The sequence below is a fragment of the Bombus affinis genome, chromosome 15 (assembly GCF_024516045.1).
Source record: "Bombus affinis isolate iyBomAffi1 chromosome 15, iyBomAffi1.2, whole genome shotgun sequence".
NCBI lineage: Eukaryota > Metazoa > Arthropoda > Insecta > Hymenoptera > Apidae > Bombus > Bombus affinis.
Genome location: NC_066358.1, coordinates 4,486,593 through 4,498,891, shown reverse-complemented (window position 1 = coordinate 4,498,891; position 12,299 = coordinate 4,486,593). Strand labels below are relative to the sequence as shown.

Here is a 12,299-nt window from a genome sequence, read left to right as displayed (position 1 = left end):
ATAAAATTAATATCTCGCTCGTTTTTCATTTTATCACAAAAGCAATACGTACGGATTTTCCACGTATTTTGTTCATTATTCGTTTATTATGAAGCATGCAGGAATTCTATTGCTTTACGCGAAGAAGAGTTCTTCCCTTTTTCCTTCATTCAACGCTAGTGATCCATTTCAATGATGGATCAGTCACAAAAGAATGCCTTCCATCATCGTTGAAAGTAGTACAATGATGTCTAAAGGTCGTAAGGGAAATATCCCAGTCAAATACAGCCCTCAGCTCGAAGACTTAAACGGTTTAACCTTATCTATTCTGAAAAGCAATTTTGTAATAACAGGGAAACCGTGACAACATGCATCATAGTCGAAGGTAACCACATTGCAAGTAGAATAGGTTGACCATACATCAGTCGAGGCGCATGCGTTTTATTAAAGCCATATTTTTCGCGAATGTTTAAAGATACTTACACTGCTGTCCATACGTATTTCGACGCAATTCGATCAAGGGTTCGTATTTTTATTATATTTCGAAAGTTAGTATAAACACTCTGTTACATTTGAATCGAAATAAAGAATGTATCCGCGTCACTCAAGTCCCACGTTTTTCTCTAACGAATAGTTGAAACTTCGTAAAATCTCAATGCTATAATACTAATCGAATATTGAAGTATTGATCGCATACTTACGCATGTAATGACCATTAAGGAATTGGTAAAAGGTGGAGCTGATCAGTTTGGTTTCTGGAAAACTCAATTTGGAAGTGTTCAAATACTTAGAGATGGTAATGCACATTGTAAGACATACAATGTACTCTCTGGAAGTAGTAATCGCCTGGTTTAATCTACCTTCCGCGAAGAAAAAGTGGTTCGAAATGCGTTAGCGTTCCTGCTATCGGTATTTACCTCCGTATCCAATTCGAGTCTGCTAATTCGACTCGGAAACCGGATACTCTCTCGCTTTTAAATGGATCTAATCTAACCATCCCCTCTTCCGCCAGCTACCCCTCTGAACGAGCGATCGTTTTTTGTTCCGCTCGAGCGGGGGTGTAGCAGGCTGCGCGCGTGGACCGTCCGGATTTCCAAACGTCGTAGTCAGAGTAGGAAACTTTACGGAAATGGAAAAAGTCTTGGAAGAAGATTCCTTCTCGTCCTTCGTTGGTCACACAGAGGTCGGGATACGGAGGAGGTTATTCTTGCTTCTCTCCAACGGGCCAGCAAAAAGTCGATACGCCACTGCGGCGAATTTTCAACGTTGAACCAACTCTCGCCGGAGAGGTCAGGTGGGATTCACGCTGGACGCTTCACGCGGAGATCGAACTTTTTATCAGCGACTCTTCTCGAAATTATATTTCAGAGTTCAGGGCACAGAGTGGACTAATGTCGTCCGATTTACTTTCACGAGAAAGATAAATGGAGAGATATTTTAGGCCAGATATGTGGCTGTTGGAAGAAATATTCAAGTATGACAAATAAATACGGTTAAACCCTTTCCGCGAACTTGGACGTATTAGCGAAATGTGCGGTTGGAAAGTAGGGCATGCTATTCCAGATTTATTTAATTTAGTAACCTCGCAAGACAAAGTGCTGTCCTTCGCAAATAGGAACTTAAGCTGAATAACGTGAGCTCTTGGTACATATTTGGACAAGAATTAGGTAGAGACCCAGGACTGACACTTTTTACCTTGAAACTAGCATGCTTGAAGCAAATATCCAGGATTAACAACGGATTGCATTCTTCCTTCGTATAGTTTTTCATGTTATTCCGAGATAATATAACTATTTTACGGTGTAACACAGGACAGACTTGGATAAATAGTCAAATGTAGAATTATTTGCGTATTAGGAATGATATGGTGGTTAGTTCCTAAAAAGAGTTTAAAGCTTGTGCTTCGTCATAAATATCAGAACTCTTATAAGAACCGAGATAAATCCCAAAAATCCCGGAAAACATTAATTCCAAATTCTGCGTTATTTTATTATACCGTCAAAGTTCTACAAAGATCAGGGAAATTTCTCGTTTTAACCATATTATAAACGACAAATTCAAGGGGGAAGTTAGACGTTTAACAAAACGATTCTCCTTATTTCCGATTCGACCTCGGTATACCTTCTTTCCAAAAGATAGAAGAATTTTCAACGTTTCCAAGGGGTAAATACGTGACCAACGAACAGTAAAAGAACAGAGGGAGAAAGGGAGCCAGCCCGATAGACAGGACGATTGTGGCGTAACGCAGTCGTTATCTCGCGTTTTTTCCGTCGTCAAGGGCTCTCCGCCTGCCTCCGGCTTCTCCCCTCATCATCATCCCTTTCCACTCTCGTTCGTAACTCGTCGAGAAGTGCGGATAAAGGGATGAATCGACGGTTGAATAGTAAGGGTGAGAGGGATTAGAGTATCGGAGGGAAACGGCCAAAGGGATACGGAAAAACCGGTCGCTGGGATTATTGAAACTTTTGGGAGGAGGATGAAGGAGCTCGGTGTGTAAATTAGTAGCGATTTCTTGCGAACTTCGAATAATTTCACGAAGGAAGAAGAACGTGGAAGCAGAAGAACGAAATATGAACCTCCGAGGAGACGAAGAATTAAAACGCGGGGAGAAAAGCAGCAGATGGAAACAGATTAGTGGGGAAAATTAGGAAGTGCAAGGTAGAAAGGCGAGGGAGAAAAAGAGAGAGTACGAAGTCGAAAGAGGCGGCGATATTGTAACAAAGAAGGTTGTGTAGAAGGAGAAAGAGGAAATCAGGTAGCGTGTAAAGGGAGAAGAAGAAAAGGAAGGGGAAAATATAGGTATACTGAAAAGGGAAGGACGAGTACGTATGGACGTGGATGGACGAGCCGAAGAATAATGAAAAGAGACAAAGAGAGACAAAGAGTAGGGTATAATAGATGGAAAAAATAGGAGAAAATCAACGCGTCCTGCAAACATCGACGCCGAAAAGAGCGCCACGATGGTTTGGAACGTATGTAATTGCAGCGAGAAAGTGACCTACCGAATCGGGGACACGGTACGTGACACACGAAAAATTGGATAATGCGAATTGGCGGTAACAACCGGCTACCGTGGGAGGAGTAGTCGGAGTAGGGAGTAGGAGGTGGGCGGTTCCCGAATAAAATTGCGGACAACGATGTGTACGTGTCGAGGATGGGGCCGGGAATGGAACGTGGAACGACGAAAATGGCAGGCCGATTGCGTTGTAACTGGCACAGGAAAAATGCCGCTGTTAATGTATATCATTGCTGACGCGGCGAGGTATTATTTTTCGAAATATTTCGCCCCCGCATCCGCGACCTCCGATCGTACATTTTGCAAGTGACACCCCCGTCATGGACAAGTGCACCAGGAAAATTGATAATTCATCTTCTTTCGGACGAAACATTGTACTACTTCTGCCTTTTTTCTTTTTTTTTTTTTTGATTTTTTGTTTTTTTAAATTCATTGCTCCATGTTGGAACGAATATTTCATATATACAGAGCGTTAAAAAAGACAGCCCACGACTTTATATAAGGTTATATTACTCATTCAGTGAAGTAACAAATGTTTAATCGATAGAAGTCCGAAAGACAATACTTCTGATATAAAATCAATTATTCTTAATTGTGACATCGCGGATTTGCCATCGTGAGATGCTTCTTTGTTTCTAGATACAGATCAACTCATTTTCGGTTAATAAACTGAAACAGCTCGTACTGTAATTTTTTCGAGACGACTTCTGCCACGCGAAATCGAATTACTTTCACTAATCTCGTCGAGTTTCACGGAATTTAATTCGATCGGTTGAGAATCTCTGGCGGAGATCTTAACGCAGATTTCCTTGCGGTAATTTCGCCCCAGCAGCAGGCGTTGCGAAATTCCCTTGCAATTCGTTAATGTTCTTCCGAAGAAAAAGTAGCGAGTCGATAATCCCAGCAAGTTTCTCAGTTTGCGGAGAAACATTTACCTGTGAAACTGTTGTGCCTGTGTGCACAGATTATTCCGAGGCACTCTCCCGCGCGCGGTTACGTACGAACCGGGTAATTATGGAAAGTTACTGCTCTTTGATCGAAGTAAATCCGTATATTTTATTGACAAACTCCGGCTACTAACTTTTCCATTAGGAGACACTAAGGATTTCCCTACAGGCGAATAAATCCGCCGAGTGGTTCTAGATGTTGCCTCAAAGGAAGGCACTGTTAAAAATTGCGCTTAATAATGAATGCCTTTTGGTTAAAGGGAAGTTAAGGGAGAAAAATATCTGTATTTTCCAAAGCAAGTTAATATTTCGGGAAAAATGTAACGATTTATTCGTTAACGAAGGGATACACTGACTGGCGAAAGTATTTGAATACTCGCCGTAGTAAAGTTTTACGTCCGTGGTAAAACATCGTGGAACTTCATTAGGACTGTTGCAAAACACGAGTCTCATGAATATATTGCTAAATTTGTAATCAGTTCGAAAATATATGTATAGAGAAATTACAAGATATTTACTGGAAACATACATTTAGTAAAGCAGCGGCGATGAAATTTCAAAATGTTTCGTAGAACACACTTAATATATTCGTAAAAGGTGGTTACAAATGTTCGAATACTCTACCGAGTATGTCTGTGCACCTTGAATTATCGAAAAATGGCAAAGACAAATACGGTGGATACCCGGTTGCTTAGAAGACACTGATTTCCTATTCGGTGAAAATCTGTCTGAAGTAAACGCGATATTAACCGGCGAAATCTATTTAACGTTTCCTATATCGATATTTCATCTCGGAGATACGGACGATTCGGAACTTCGATTAAACTTTAATTGCTTCGCATCACCGGAAGCGAACCGCGTTGAAAATGACATTTTCACCGTATCACTTTTATTCGCCGTGATAAATAGCGCTTTTATAGCCTCTCACTTCGTTTATCGTGCTCGTTTCATTTAATGTTACGTAAAATGCCGCTTTCGTACGTAGCTGTTTCTGTAATATTTGATAAAACTTTTGAAAACCGCATCACGCGGTACATTTCAAACGTGAAACACGTCTACTGAACTTACAGTTACGACTCTATTTAAATCGTAAGTAAATTTAACGTCGATTCTTCGTCGGCCCGCTTGTTTAAAAACGGTGACATCGATCGGTCGATTTCGATAATTGAATCGTGCTCATCAGCGGACGCTTAAAGGGAATCGAAAACAAGGGGCGAGGTTTTAATTACGTAGTTAAAATTTTACACGGGACTCGTAACGAGTGCGTGCGGCGCATATAAAAATGGGGGAAACTCGAAACATGGATGTTCGTTTTCATGTAGCAAGCATACCTCCAATATACACAGAGCTAACTCCACTGTGGCTGACCTTTAACGAGTTATTCTACTGCGCGCGATTCAAGTCGCGTTTCATCGTGAACGCTCGACTGCGATGCAATCCGATGGTCGAAATTATAAAATTGAAACAATCAATTTATCGATGCCTCGATTGCTTTTCAGTTTACGTCCGTCAGATAGAAAAGACGTGCCCTCCCAGTCCCGTCTCGTAAAACGAATTTCATTACATTCGCAATTTATCAATTTTCCCTCTTTCTTTCGGATGTTCAACGAGACGTTTCACGACGAGATCCGTATTTCTTTGATATTCCGGCTAAAAGAACGGTTACTCTTATTAAGTTTCCAAGTACCACGAATTGATTTTATGCGCGTGTTTTAACTCGTGAATGTAAGCGTTAATAAATAAGCGGTACGAGCGTAGATCATATAAACTCGTTGACAAAGTGTTTCGTGAGAACTTGACTGCATATCTCGACCAAGAATTTGTTACGTACTTTAATATGCCGTAAATTAGGGGATACGCGTATCAGACAGAAATACCCGCGCTGCTAAATTAAATGCAACACACGCAACGCTGTGAAAGGTCGAAGGCGAACCTGTCTTAATTGTTTTAGCAAACTCCATCGAGAAACGACTGTGGAAATAACAGGATAGAAAATAAACGTTAGCATGCAAAACTGTAATGTGAAGAAAAAATGCAATTTATATGAAAAACTGAATCAAGCTACTGTCAAAGGTAAAAGTCGACCTTTAGCGAAACGTTGCTAGCTCGTGTCGATGTTCTCGTTCGTGAGAGTTTATACAATAATTCGTTGATTCTCTCAAAGTAAGCACGAAACGTAACGGAATGCCTGTAATATAATGTAAGAACGATAGAACCGATCAAGGGCCTCGCGGTTCCACGAGAATTTCATCGAAGCTACATTGCCTTCGGCGTCATTTCCACATCGTAGAACCAACGAATATTCTCCTACATAGAGCGTAGTTTCGAAAAGTCCATAGGCTATTGTCATTAGAAGAAACGACAACGAAGACGCCGTTCACGCCAAATTGAAAATTAATTGCAAGAAACTTTGCTAGAATGTTAACAGATGACGACGTGCGGAGTTTTAATCTATGGAGAGACCAACGTTTCGTTAACGCAGCATTTCATTTGTAGCTTCTTTTCAGTCAATTCACGTTATTCGATCCTATAGAATTCGTGACGTGATTATGAAAAGGAATTTCAAAAGTTTATTCCAGCAATATTACTTTCATTACTATTTCCTCTTTAATTTAGAGACGGTAATTTTATGAAATTTCAAGAAATTTGAGTATTTTGTAGCATCGCGGTAAACTATTTTTTTATTAAATTATAGAACTTCGACATGATCAAAATTATGAATTTTCTCTCTGTCGGAAAACCGTTCTTAAACACTGAGCGACATTGGCATACAAGAAGCTCATTACGTGTTCCCAACAATTTCGCAACGCTATCCTCGCACGTCTTTCGTATCCTTCCGTTATATTTAATTCGCTGCCACCTTTCTCGAGGTAGATCTCGCGTATTGTTCGTGAGAAACGCCGAGAAAGCCCGATTCCGTGGTACAAGCAACATTGGGGAAAACGTTGGTATAGTCTTCGAAATGAATGGTGGGGATGAAAGGAAACGTAGTCAGCACGGTTGTAAATTCACCTTGCACAGGGATTACAAGACTCTGTGAATGGAGTAGTTTCCATGATTATTTAATTCATCACCGGACCGGCCTTTGTGAGCAATTTTTTAAACTCGACTTCATTTTTTCCAAGAAAATTGCCACAGAATTTATTATCCAAGGCAGATCGCTGTATTTTTAATCATCTGACAATTTACCCTTTATTAGTTGGAAAGAATTTTATAAAAGTGCCTATGTACATTTTCATAACTCGTTTGTGGTATCGTAACTCTGAGATATTAATTAAAGTACGAGACTATGCATCACAATCAAAGTTTTATTGTCAATCATATTTTTAATAAAGCTGTTTTGTGTGCTCACGTAGAAATGTTTCAATAGATAAAACGATAATTTCCGCTTAGAAGTCGTCGAGCATTTCTCATCAAAATAAACACGGTTCCTAATTGTCGATAGCATCTTTTTTATTTTTATGAGTTTCGTCTCAATTATAACACCTAACGAACTATTATTAATTAATTCGTTAATAATTTTCCATATCTTTTATGAAACGTCGTCATTTCGATTTCCAATAGCTTTTTTACAAGAATGATTTATGTACTCGTCTTTTATCAAGGCAACATCAAAGAATCTAAGTGAACTCGATTCGAGTTAAGTTGATGGATCATGGATAAGAATTGAAGGAATAAGCAGAAAGCACGTTGCGATCGAATTCTATGGATCTCACTGGATAATACCTTCAAAGAAACGATTTACACAGTCCGGACGCGGGCTATTTCCTTTACAAATAAATGATCAGTCTATTCCATGTAGTTTGTTTCAAGCCCGTGTCGGTTCGTATCTCCGTTAAATATTTTATCGGTCTCCGAAGTTTTAACCAATGGTTCGCACGCATCAAGTGCTCATCCTCGTCTGCTAGTCCAAAGTATAGGGGAAAAAACGTGAACAAAAGACAGCTCGAACGCTTGTTATCCATTTAGCACAGTGTTAATCTTAAATTGATGAAACACGCGATGGGAAATCAAGATTCCATTTCCCTTCGACTCCCTTTTAGCCATAGCTGTTCGTTTACTCTCTTTTCACCTATCAACACGATAGAAAGGTGTTTGGTCGTGACGTGATCTTATCTACAGGTAACCAACAAATCCACTGGAAGACATAGAACGATTGACTTAAAAATATCTTTGTGTTGAAACCCAGACGAGAAACTTCAAAGATAATTGCACAAATCCTGATTATTTAAAAAAATTTTACATCATATTCGAGTGTTTCACTTTCCTAGTTATAGTATATCATATACACAGATGATCATACACAAAATATATATTCAGACCAACAGAGGATTAACATTTTTTATTTGGTCACCCAACAGAGGCATGCTGATAAAGAAATGAATTTTGAAATTTTGGAGAAGGTACACGTAACGAAACGAATGGCCTGTGATTTATGAAACAGGTAGAATTTTACTCTTCGTCGATTAAAACCAAATTCAAGGAATTCGGATCGGCGTTAACAAACCCGGTAAGAAGTTGGAAAACTGCTCTGCCACTGGCGCTGCCGTGGTTGTGGATATATCGTTGCCATGTTCAAGTTTCGATTGCAGTTAGTAGGTGGAGAGCAACTCGTGCGCCCGCGCTTCGGAGAAAATTGCACGCGGAATTCGTCTTAGTTTCCATACACGAATTTCCTTTCCTATTTGTCACAAGCGTAGGCGAGGCTACTTATTTGTACACGTCCGCGTAGCCATGCACCACGATAGAACGCAACTGCGGCCTCGAATCTACCAGTCCGGAGGAATGATCGATTCACTTAGAGGGTCAGCTTGCTTCGACGAGACATTAGTCGTCGTGCTGCGTTTCTAACTCACCCCTACATACACGTACATCGTTCATGGATGCACACACAAACGTTTGCTGGAACCTGATGTTGCGACTATTCTGTTACACGGGACCAGAGGACGTTGGCAAACGTCTCTGCAGAACGTTCCGCTGTTTGGCGAAATCGACTGGTGGCGAGATTCGATATTACTCCGTCAGAAAAGTAATTTACGGCGTCGTTCGGATTTCATCTGCACGGTCTTCGAAATCGAACGATTCATAAAGCGAGATAAAGGCCGCTCGCCGTTTTTTCTCCATACATACAGATTTTTTCTCTTGTCAAAACACACAGAAGGGGGGCAACGGTTGTCAGGTTTCCGTTTTATCAAATCCTCCGCTCTCTCTTCCTTCCCCCCCTTCTACCGAGTTTCGCTGCTTCACAACGCTGGCAGACGGAGCCAACTCTGGTAGCGATGTAATTGAGTTTGAAGCGAAAGAGGATGAAACTTTGAGACAGTTTCGGCTGGTAAGACAAAGAGGCAAGTTTAAAGCTTCTGTTAAAAGCAGTTTACACGTCGGCCGGCCGACCTGTTAAATAGCCTGGTCTCTTGTCCCTTCCAAGATTTTGCTCCCCTTTGAGCGATAACGTCGCCATTAAATTTGTAACACCTTAAGAAAAGAATTGTTCTGAGATATTGTTGCGTATCCGTATGGGTGAGTCTTTCATAAAACACAATATAATTTTACGAATTTATTACGATGTTAATGTTATTTCTATCTATCATATTTAATCGAAACCAATAGCTCTAACACCAGCTGTATTGTCTGAACCTTTGAGGATTTCTAATAATTCGTATCTTCCCTTTCATTGTATTTTCAACATATCATTTTTCCGAGATAAAAAATTCAATCTTTCGATCCTCTAGAAAACTCGCAGATTTTGGTTAATCGCGGTAACCATTCTGCTCTTAGATACATACATACCAGTGAATAATCTCGTATTAAACAATTATAACGCCGTAATTGGCAACAAATCACATCTCTTAGCGTTTCGTTGAGCTCGTTCGAAATTCTCACTGCGACAACGATTTCTCGGCGGAAGTTTCGACGAGAACCAGCGCGCAGATAACCGGTCGGACGCGTCACTCAATGGTGCGTGCGATATCCGGCGGAAATGCCGGATAAATCTGTCGGCAAGAGAGTGGCCGGAGTGATGGCGACCGAACGATATCAGCGCGTACACGCGCCACCGAAATTTAGCATATCTATTCCACGCTCGGACGTGAAGTGCCTATCGAGGTCATTTTTTTGAACTTCGTTTCCGATCGGCTGTCATAATTGCATCGCGCCGATTGACGCAGATTCGAACATTGCCCCGAATATCGCGATGCTTCGAAGCCGCTCGAGCGTCATTAATGGGATTTCAACGGGGCTGCACAGACCCATACGCGATTTCAGGACAATAACGGTTACGGTTACGATAATGGGTAGCGATAACGACGACAGAAATAGCGACAGCTCTATTTTTGTCGAGCTCGCGACGCAATATCGCTCTAATCGCGTCAATATCGCGCAACTTGGGGACGATGAACGATGTATCAGAGTCAGCACTGTAACTAGATTAGGTTCAAATCTGAGAATGTCTAATTCAATATTTCGTTTTATTTTAAAGACGAATTTTATTATTATTTGATGTTTGATTTCGTGATGTTTCGAGGTACTAATTGGTAGAAAAATTAATGAATGGTGTTTATTAGTACACGATATTTAGGCATGATAGACAGTTTACGACAGTCAGCACCGCAATTCAATAAATGTAATTCAAATAAAATATTTTTACTGTCTAATATAAAGACAGCTAATTTTGTAAATTCTATTTTATATACAAATTTTAATATTGTTTGATGTTTCAAACTGAGTGGAGTACAGATTGACAGCAAAAGCTACATTTTATTGATATGCGACATTTATCTCTAATCTATGAGAATGCAATTTGATCATTGAAACTATTCTTGTTACAAATCTGAAACTATCTAATTAAACATTTTATTTTATACAATCGTTTAATTTTATATATTTTATATCGGTGCTACTCGATGGCTATCGGTAGAAAAACATTTAACTATTTCGGCTGCTTAATAACAGTTAAAAAGTTCGCCGTACAATGTGAAACACGACAAATGTTATTGTTATCGCGGTGTTTTGAAGCGAGCGAAATACAAATTGGTAGCAAAAGCGAAACTTTGAAGTGGTGCTCGTTGCGCCTGGAAGGTGCCAGCAAACAGCTGCAATCGAGGTTGATCTACGTAGCACAGAAGCGTAATTTCGAACGCGTTCGACGAGCTTTGGAAAAAGAAACGTGTCGCCCGTAAGTTACAGCTGACTCTCGAGACCGATCGAACTCGTTTCAAGAGCGAAAAGCATCGGTGGGAATGAAATTTGTGCTTGGTCCCGTCGCAACGGCAAATATTTAAAGATTAAAAGGTCGACGAGCATTTATTGTCGGGGGTGTAAAGTGACCCGATGCAAGTGACGGCGAGCAATTACCGGCGTCAAATGTTTGCGCGGGTAGATAGTTTAATAACGACACAGTCACTTTATAATGCACAGCTAATGAAAATATTCTTCGGTCCTTTGTTCTCCAGTCTACGCAAGATTAATTCAAAAGTTTCGCGACTCGAGAAATTTCTTCTCTACTGTCACGCGGGAAAATTCCTTAGCTTGGAGTATTTCGTTCCTTTTTTATTTAGTTTGAAATTTTAATACAAGATAGCGAGGCACAGTATTAAGATTTCAGTTACTATGCTTTATAGTAACGTGTATGATAAATTATATTCTAAATTTCTTAGATAGCAGTATCTCTCTTTTTTACTTGTTTCTTAAGTATTTCATCTTAAATTGAGAAAATTAGTAATCGAGTCTTTAGTTATATGTTCATAACATTTAGCTGCAATTCAAGGTGGCGAGAGTAATAACCGAGACTTCAATCACCGTGCATTTTGCGACTGTGTATGGTAAACTAAACTGTATACTAGTTAACAAGCTGCAACTTCCAACACATGGGGCGGGAAATTATCTAAGCTACGTCTAGTAGTCTAATATCGATTCGCCATGGTTTCCGAAAATTAATAATTGCCATCTATCGACAAGTATGCGGCAGCAACAGCTGCTGAGGCTAATATCGAATTAGCAAGGAGCCTTGAATGGAACGGAGGAACAAGAATTTTCGGAAGGTTGTCCATGTTCCATCGACCACAGGTGGCAATTTTATTTATCAAAAGATAGACGACATCGTGGAATTTCTTTGTTGTTGATGCCGAATCGCGAGAATTGATCGCCGTGCCTCGAAGAAATAAGTCAGCAGGTTTCGTCTCAGACCACCTCGCGGCATTATGAAAGCAGAATGATAATATCTTCGGGGGTTGTAAGCTCAAGGGGCTGGAATCGTTACGGCGTTGCGTGCGGTAAATAGATAAATGTCGACTTGAAGTGCATGAAACGGCACGGCGAAGATAGGGCGCGCCGAATCGAGAAAATGTATTACCACGGAA

The 12,299-nt window shown here is 40.3% G+C and overlaps 1 protein-coding gene across 2 annotated transcripts in view; it reads left to right on the top strand.

Moving 5' to 3' along the window:
* LOC126924928 (disintegrin and metalloproteinase domain-containing protein 10-like) overlaps window positions 1-12,299 on the top strand; it is a 156,877-nt gene that overhangs the window by 26,291 nt on the left and 118,287 nt on the right. The window lies entirely within an intron of this gene.